The sequence below is a fragment of the Branchiostoma floridae genome, chromosome 13, assembly GCF_000003815.2.
Source record: "Branchiostoma floridae strain S238N-H82 chromosome 13, Bfl_VNyyK, whole genome shotgun sequence".
NCBI classification, from domain to species: Eukaryota; Metazoa; Chordata; class Leptocardii; order Amphioxiformes; family Branchiostomatidae; genus Branchiostoma; species Branchiostoma floridae.
The window spans coordinates 20459932-20467737 of record NC_049991.1 but is presented as its reverse complement, the minus strand read 5'-3'; the positions used below and the strand labels follow the sequence as shown (position 1 = coordinate 20467737).

Sequence of the window (7806 nt, the reverse complement as noted above, 5' to 3'; positions counted from 1 at the left end):
AATCTACGTCACAAAAAAGCTACGGTGGTTTGAGGGTTAAACATATAATACCATACCATCACGCCATATCAGTGTGCAGTGGATTAGCTCACTCTGAATTAACGAAACATACACAGTTAAACATCGCCTCATCAGTGGTGCTGGAGGCGTTGGTGTACGTGGCGTAACTTGTAGAGCGTTCAGCTCGGAATCGGAAGGTCCCGAGTTCGATACCCACCATGCCCCGACAACAGAATCCAAAATAATAAAGGAAAATCCATTTTATTCCTTTTTTTTCGACGTGATAATCAGAAAACGAAGTCTGAATTTCTTTGAAAATCAAGTCATTTTGGATTGGAATGCAATATTTGAAGAGACTCAAGTCCCAGGAATATTGACTTTTGGGGGCGATTGCCCCGCACAAAGTCTGAATTGTCCAGTCATCTCGTCTTGATTTCATCAGAGTGAAGAAGACTTGGGGGCGATCGCCCTGTCAGGACTTGGGGGCGATCGCCCTGTCAGGGCTTGGGGGCGATCGCCCTGTAGCTTTCAGGACTTGGTGGCGATCGCCCTGTCAGTGCTTGGGGCGATCGCCCTGTGATCAGTACTTGGGGGGCGATTGCCCTGCCAGTGCTTGGGGGCGATCGCCCTGCCAGGGCTTGGGGGCGATCGCCCTGTCAGGATTTGGGGGCGATCGCCCTGTCAGGATTTGGGGGCGATCGCCCTGTCAGTCCTTGCAGTACCTGGGGGCGATCGCCCTGACAGGACAATCGCCCGTGGTGGGCCAGTATGGGGCGACTGCCCCTACTAGGGAAAATAAAAGTACATGACAAGTAGATTTTGCACAAATATTTTGTCAACCTGTTGAATGGATCACAAAAGAACTACTCAATTGAATAAGACGTTACAGCGTAGTCATCAATCATACCTGTTTATGATACTTAGCTCCTTGAATTATGATGATCAATTTTGAACTACATCGATATCTTTCACAAGGTAGGCGTATTCCTTTCATACATACATGACAAGGTGTGTTGAAAAGCAGACAATACATATCTTACTCTTCTTGGCAATATCAAAGGATGATCATTTTCGTAGACGCTATCAGTAAATACGTGGTGCATTTATAAGCTGTGACTATTAAAAGCGGCTGGAAAGAGAAATAGGCCAACTAGACAGATATTACGCCGGAGGAGTTAGTCCGCTAAAGGTTTACAGTTTGCCGACCTGAGCAAAATGTACTCCTATAACGGACAAACCCCTCTTGCATGTTATCCGTCTATTTGGCCGATTTCTTAACTTTCCAGCCACCCCAGCAGTAAAGGATGATAAAAGGAAACGTTAAAACAGTTTGTGTTCGTCTAACATATGAAACTAATGATTATACTCAAAACTGCGTTGTACATAAAAGTAATGGACCGTTTCTATATTTCGTTAGCTGAATCACACTTGTATTTTTAAGTCGGGGCGAGGGCCGGCAAAGGTGTCATTACCTGTTCCCTCGCCCCTTACACTTCTGTGTTGAATCTTGATAAACAAATAAACTTGTAAGTTGGATATGGTTCAGTCGATCAGTGGTTAATTCTGGTTGCAGCCAGTGTCTTGTGAATCTACTTGTTATGTTCAAATTCCATGCCCTTCGGTATGCTCTCAATTCTGGCTACATCTTGCAGCTGCTTCTTCCATCAGCGCGAGCGAAACTAGACCATACTTGCTCACTACGTATACCTCTCCTAGTCCTTTCCATCCGTGGTATTCTCTGAGCAGCAACCTGTAGCCAATGAATGAATGAATGGATGAAGAATGACACTGCATCCCACACATAAAATAAAATAAATAGAAAGCCTAAGGTATAAGGTGTCAAGCAGACACAGACACGTGTATGCATACATTGCATATTGCATATAGTATGACATAAATACATACATAATATACATACAACAGTGGACTCCTTATATGCCAGAAGGGCTCAAATTCACAGATTGACAGCTGAGGAAAGCAGTCACAAAAGCATATCCGACAAACGGAATTAAGATATGGAGCAGGCAGGAGACATGTTCCTTAGAAACATTTGATCAAAACAGTCAAAAGAAACTGTCATTTCTCTTAATCCGGTCAGAAAGTAGAATAGGGATTTGCTACATAGATGCAGGAGTAAGTGATTTCATTTTTTCTCTGATGTACAGACGGTAAATATTTGTTCAGCTATCCTATTTTCTTGACAATCTCTTGAGTAAACTGACATGTCTTAAACAACTAAGTGTTACCCGTAAACTGCAGGTTCAGAAAGATTGGAATCTGTCTTTACGGATATTAATTTATTATTAATGAAGGGATCAACAAAAGTAATGACTTGATTTTGTTTGAAGCAACGCACATTTCACGCTGTAACAATGTAATAAAGACAATTCAAAACCTTGCATTGCTAGGCAGAGCCATATGCATGAAAAATATATTGTGCCTTTGCACACTGTCAAACTATTACTACTATATAATACTAGCAAAGGAACGGCACGATCGCAGGAAACATTGAAATAAAGAAACAATGGATATGAATAGTTAAGAGGCTATGACAGTACATGGAATAGAGAATGGTCAAAGTCGCCTTCTATCTAGTCTATGCATAATTTTATTAACTGTGGTCTTGGTAAAGATCTTACCTCATTCCTCCCATTAGACAGCTTTCCAGACGACTTTCGCTGACTCTAAGGGATCAGAAGATGTCTCATAACGGACCTGAATAAGATTGTGGTGAGAACATGGATACAGTAAGTCCATAAAATCCGTGGCGCTTCTAACAATGTGTTTTCATAACAAGTCGCCATTTCTGTTAACTCCTAAGGTCCCATTACATCAGATAAAATCTGAAAAGAAAGAAGCGGTCTGAAACAGCCCTCCAATTGCTTATCAAACGACCTGCATGCAGAAAGTGCAAATGTTGACCGTTGACCACCGAGTGACCAATAGTAGGAAAGGAATAGTAATTGAACAGGACCTCTCAACATCAGCTCACCATAGCTCTCTTGGCACGTTAAGCTAAATAAGCCATTCTTTTTGAAAAAAAAAGTTAGGTTTGCCTTATTGGAATAATTTGTAGCAGATTGCGTAACATAGCTCAAATCCTTGCTCCTATAGTATGTAATGAAGGTAATGGCAACAATCTCGTCAAAAAGATAAAAGCTCAACACACAAATGAATAAAAAATATGTCATTGTTTTGGTTCTATACACTACACCTTAATGTACCCATATTCCCAAATGATCGGAAAACGTTGAAAACACTATAAGGCACATTAGGCGACAAAAGAACTATTTTGAATCCAAAATTAAAATCCATTCGACCTATTACTGCGATAGAGCTGTATTGCAATTAAAAACCAGTGACCGTAGGTAACATACTCTCCGACGTAATTATGATTTATGTCGGTTGTGTCGTTTTCTGGTGTGTGACACTATGTTTTCTATGAAAAACACTAATTACATAGACCGACTACAATACTCAGTCGACGGTCACAGAGTAAAAATGACAGCTGGCTGGACTCCGAACTCCACACGATGGTAGCGCATTGGTCCCAGCGGGGTGGGGAATGTGCCACGCGGGCTGCTAAGTACGGGCGGGCACACGACTTCCAAACACATGTATCTGGAATTGGACATTGAGGTTTCTTAGATAGCCTTCATAGGAGACTCTCTGGGTCGTTTTTTTTCTCGTCTTTTTCACCATTTGGGCTCAAAAAACCGTGACTTTTGCTGGACGTTAGCTAGCTAACCTTTTTTTTTTGTAAACCAGATTCAGATTCAGATTCAGCTTTATTCCTGGATGACTTGGCATGTATATACACATGAAATGCGTCATCAGTCACAGAATCAACTTTAAAACATTGATGCATTTACAACATTTGAAATAAGACAGCAATCGGATTAAAAAAATATACATGACAGAAAAAACATTCTTTACCGATCAACTAGCACTTTCGTACAGCAATCTTACAGAACGGGGAGCAAATGACAGTTCATGTCTCTTCGTTTTACTTCTAGATGCCCTGTATCGGCTGAAGACTGTACGAACTGGTCGCTTGTGTATAGCGACTCACAAATTGAAAGCGGTCAGCAAAAGTATTTTATGAAACGAGAAGAAAAAGATAGCAGGCTAGATTTCGCGGGTATTCCCTCTGCATTTTACGAGAAATACATCGGTCTACTGCATACAAAACTCACATAGAGTTATACCAACACCATGTGAAGGACCGTACGCGTGGGAAAGCGTAACTTCTTTCACTATCCAAGCAGAGGTTAGGTTCCGGATGTTTTTTTTACGTTTCTATGGCTTAGGCATTTTCCCGGGCTTTCTATTATATACCGTTTCCTTTCTTTATGCCTCGCGGCCTAGGCCGGGAGACATCAGAAAGCCCGATGAAAATGACTAAAAAAACGTCAAAACGGGAGACATCAGAAAGCCCGATGAAAATGACTAAAAAAACGTCAAAAAGCAGCCGGAGTCTTATCTGTCTAACCTCTGCTTGGAGAGGAGACTTGTTTATACTAGGCGATAGCTAAATCTTTCAATTTCTTTAATCTCCAAGCAGATCCTACGGTGCCATAAGATAGTATCAAAGCTGGCCAAGGAGTATAGCCGGTCAAAGGGAGTCAAACGGGCACCGGAAACCGGAAACCGAATGGATGCAGATCCTACGGTGGGTTTGATACTGTATTACGCCACCGTGGATCTGCTTGGAGATTACAATTTCTTGGCAGGCGAGAAGATGACTCAGCCAGGCATCCTAGCCACGTGACCCGTGACTGGTACATACAGTACCAACGGGACGTCCCTCGAGCCCTGTGCTAAACCTGGTTGTATCGACACCAGACCAGGATTGAAAATTCAAGTAAATTGCCATGTGCTTGAATCGTGATTTATTTCAGAACTACGTAGCTTAAACGAAAACTATATCGTTAATGAAGAGTCGCCCTAACCAACTATTGTGCTAGATCTATTACTAGATTTTATCTGTGGTACCAAAACACTTCCAGATGCCCGCGTATATTTTTATAGAGGTATCTGAAGTAAGATTACATAATTTACAAGTCAAGATTCCACAAGCAAATGGAATCATACCCCGCACTCTACAACTACAGTACAAGAAAACCCACAAAGACCAACAGCGACAATCAACTGATGAGAGACCGTCTATAAAACAAGATTAGCTCCTACATGCCTTGTAAGACCTTGTAGAGATCTACGGCTACTCAACTCGACAAGCCCCCCTCCCGCCTAACAATAACAGTATCGTCTCCTCAAAGAACAGGTCCCCAAGTGTTATACTTCGAGTGGTACACTTCGAGTGGTACTCTGTATCATTTCAGAATGAAGTTCTACATACCAAAGAACATTGGGGAGCTATCCAGTCGGAAAGGCAGGCGTGTACCGCGGTCTGTTGTCATTTTCCATAAACGAGGCGCCCGCTCTTCCACGTTGATCGATCATTTCACCATATTTGTTACAGCCACGTGAAAGTCTGTCCGTTCCAGGGACGCCATCCTTTGTCCGTTGCCAGGATGTAACTCACGAAGAGACTGCAGAATGTCACGAAATAAGTTTAACTCGAATCAATATAACTGTTTTGACTGTGAGAAAGGTAGTGGACCCCACACAGGACAAGCTTTATATCTGGACTGTTCCACTATCCCCCATGCCAGTTCGACACCCCGTCGATGACCCCGTTATGACCCCGGCCTGACTTACAAGATTTTATTCTTCAAGCAGATGTTGGGTAGAAGTGGTGGTCGGGATTTCGCAGGCCGCGGCTTCTACTATACTCCGACACAATCCCCGCTTGGAGATTATTTGTGAAGCGTTTCCGACTAGTTTCTGTAGGTTTCTGTTTGCCCAGCATGTCTTTTTCCGAAGTACCGACGGATATTAAAAACAGTTTTAACTCTACTCTACGCTTCGCATATAAAGTGAATTGGAGAAGGTGCTTTAATAGTTAGTGGCATAAACAAATTGAAATGTCGGAGGTGGATATAGCTATAGAAACTCTTTTTTTCTTAGCTGGACTTCGCGAACGAAGACCATTCTCTAGGGGGTTCGTTGCTCGCTGATGGCTAGTCAGTCCTATGCATGCGGGACAGACACACCCGTTCAAAACGGTTGCAGGGGAATGCTTCGTTGGGGGCCTGGATCACGGCGGTGTGTCTGCAGCCTTTCTCCTCAAGAGCAACTCTATAGAAACTACATTTATTGTCATAATGAGCTGACATTAAATGCTCAAAGCCTGTACGTGGAAATTTATTTGCCGACACTTTATACATTTCGAAACGTTACCATCTGAACTGTACCTATTATTCGTGGTGGGTTTAACCCGTAGCGGTTAGAACTAAAAAAAAACAACTTAAGTCCCTGAAATGTCTAGCGACTGTTTATTTCTTTCACTTCCGTCACTTATTGGGTTTGTGTCGGTCGTAGAAAGAATCCTATTATTAGTATTAATCAGAGGTAAGACTGTTACCCATTGTGACCTTCTTCTCTCACATACCCCAATTTCCGTCAGCCGGTCTTATCAACGCGGTGTTTTTTGGCTTGCGTAACATATTTGACTATTTGACTCCATGTTTGACTCGACTTATTATTATTATTTAAAAGATAGAAAGAAAGGCAGTCCTGACGACAACATTTTAACGTTTCTACCATAATTTGCATATGGAATCATCGCTATTCTTTTAAACAGTAGAAACTCAACCACTGGACATCGCTTTATATTATCAATGAGGTTTATCATCGTCCGGCTTCGGACTACGAAATTCCAATCTGTTTCGGGTTTTCCTGAAATCCATCAGTGGCAATCCCGGGTATGTTCTCGGCTCTTCACGTACTGGCCTGACCAGCGCACCGGCGCCGTTATCTATGTTCCTGATCTATGTATCCAAACAAGCGTCGGGGTCAACGGGGACTGAGACCAGGCTTGGAAAATTTCCGTGTGGGGCGTTATTTTCGAAACAAAAGGTTGTATGAAGATTGATAAGACTGATAGCCTCTACCAGGCTCCGTCGATCTGTGGTCATATTGTAGAAATTGGACAAATAGAGTCAATAGTACGCTAGGGGAGTCGGCCGGTCAGTACAAACATTATCCTCACTCCCTTGGCGTATTGTGTCGAGCTCCACGGAGCCTGTAGAGGTTAGAATATTGTGATTTTTAATCTCATGTCCGTTTTATGTCCACACTCCAGATGCCATGGACATAAAATAAACGATAAAGATGTAACAGGGTGCCCCTGTACTGTCATGTAATTTATCTGAATTCCGTGTACCGTTGAGATATATCAAAACTTTAGTGTAGAAAAGTATTGGTAACACTTTCCTGATCTCTTCTGAGAAGGAGGGGTCAGGAGTATGCGTCCGGATGACAGCCGTGAGTAATGACCCTTGAAGAGAACTAATGACTTTTACCCAAGGGGGTATGCTGAATCCCTCTACAATTTGGGGCTGTCCTGTAGATCTAATACTCTCCAAGCAGAGGTCGAAACGCGCAGATATTGTAGTAGTCGAAAAAATTACACCGGCGCCTTACAAGAGCACCGGTGTAATTTATTCGAGTAGAGTAGATCTAATACCTTAGAAAATGAGGAAATGAGTCAGAATTACAAGATAGTGAGACCGTGTTTAATGTACCGTGTTCTGAGAAATGTATGCGTAGGCGATTAGACCATATGTAGAATAGGATTAGAGATTTAGGAAACATGTGTAGAGAGAGTAGAGAGAGAGTACTCTCCAAGCAGAGGTTGAGTCGCGTAGATATAGTTGTAGTCGGAAAAATTACACCGGCGCT

At 42.5% G+C, this 7806-nt stretch overlaps 1 long non-coding RNA gene across 1 annotated transcript; it reads right to left on the bottom strand.

The window, feature by feature from the left end:
- Positions 1 to 813: 813 nt before the first annotated feature.
- On the bottom strand, positions 814 to 5690 carry LOC118428392. The gene is made up of 3 exons (XR_004832649.1): positions 5360 to 5690; positions 2640 to 2715; positions 814 to 1750 (listed from the first exon to the last, which is right to left on the bottom strand). It is a non-coding gene; the product is annotated as an uncharacterized LOC118428392 (long non-coding RNA).
- Between the last annotated feature and the right edge of the window lie 2116 nt (positions 5691 to 7806).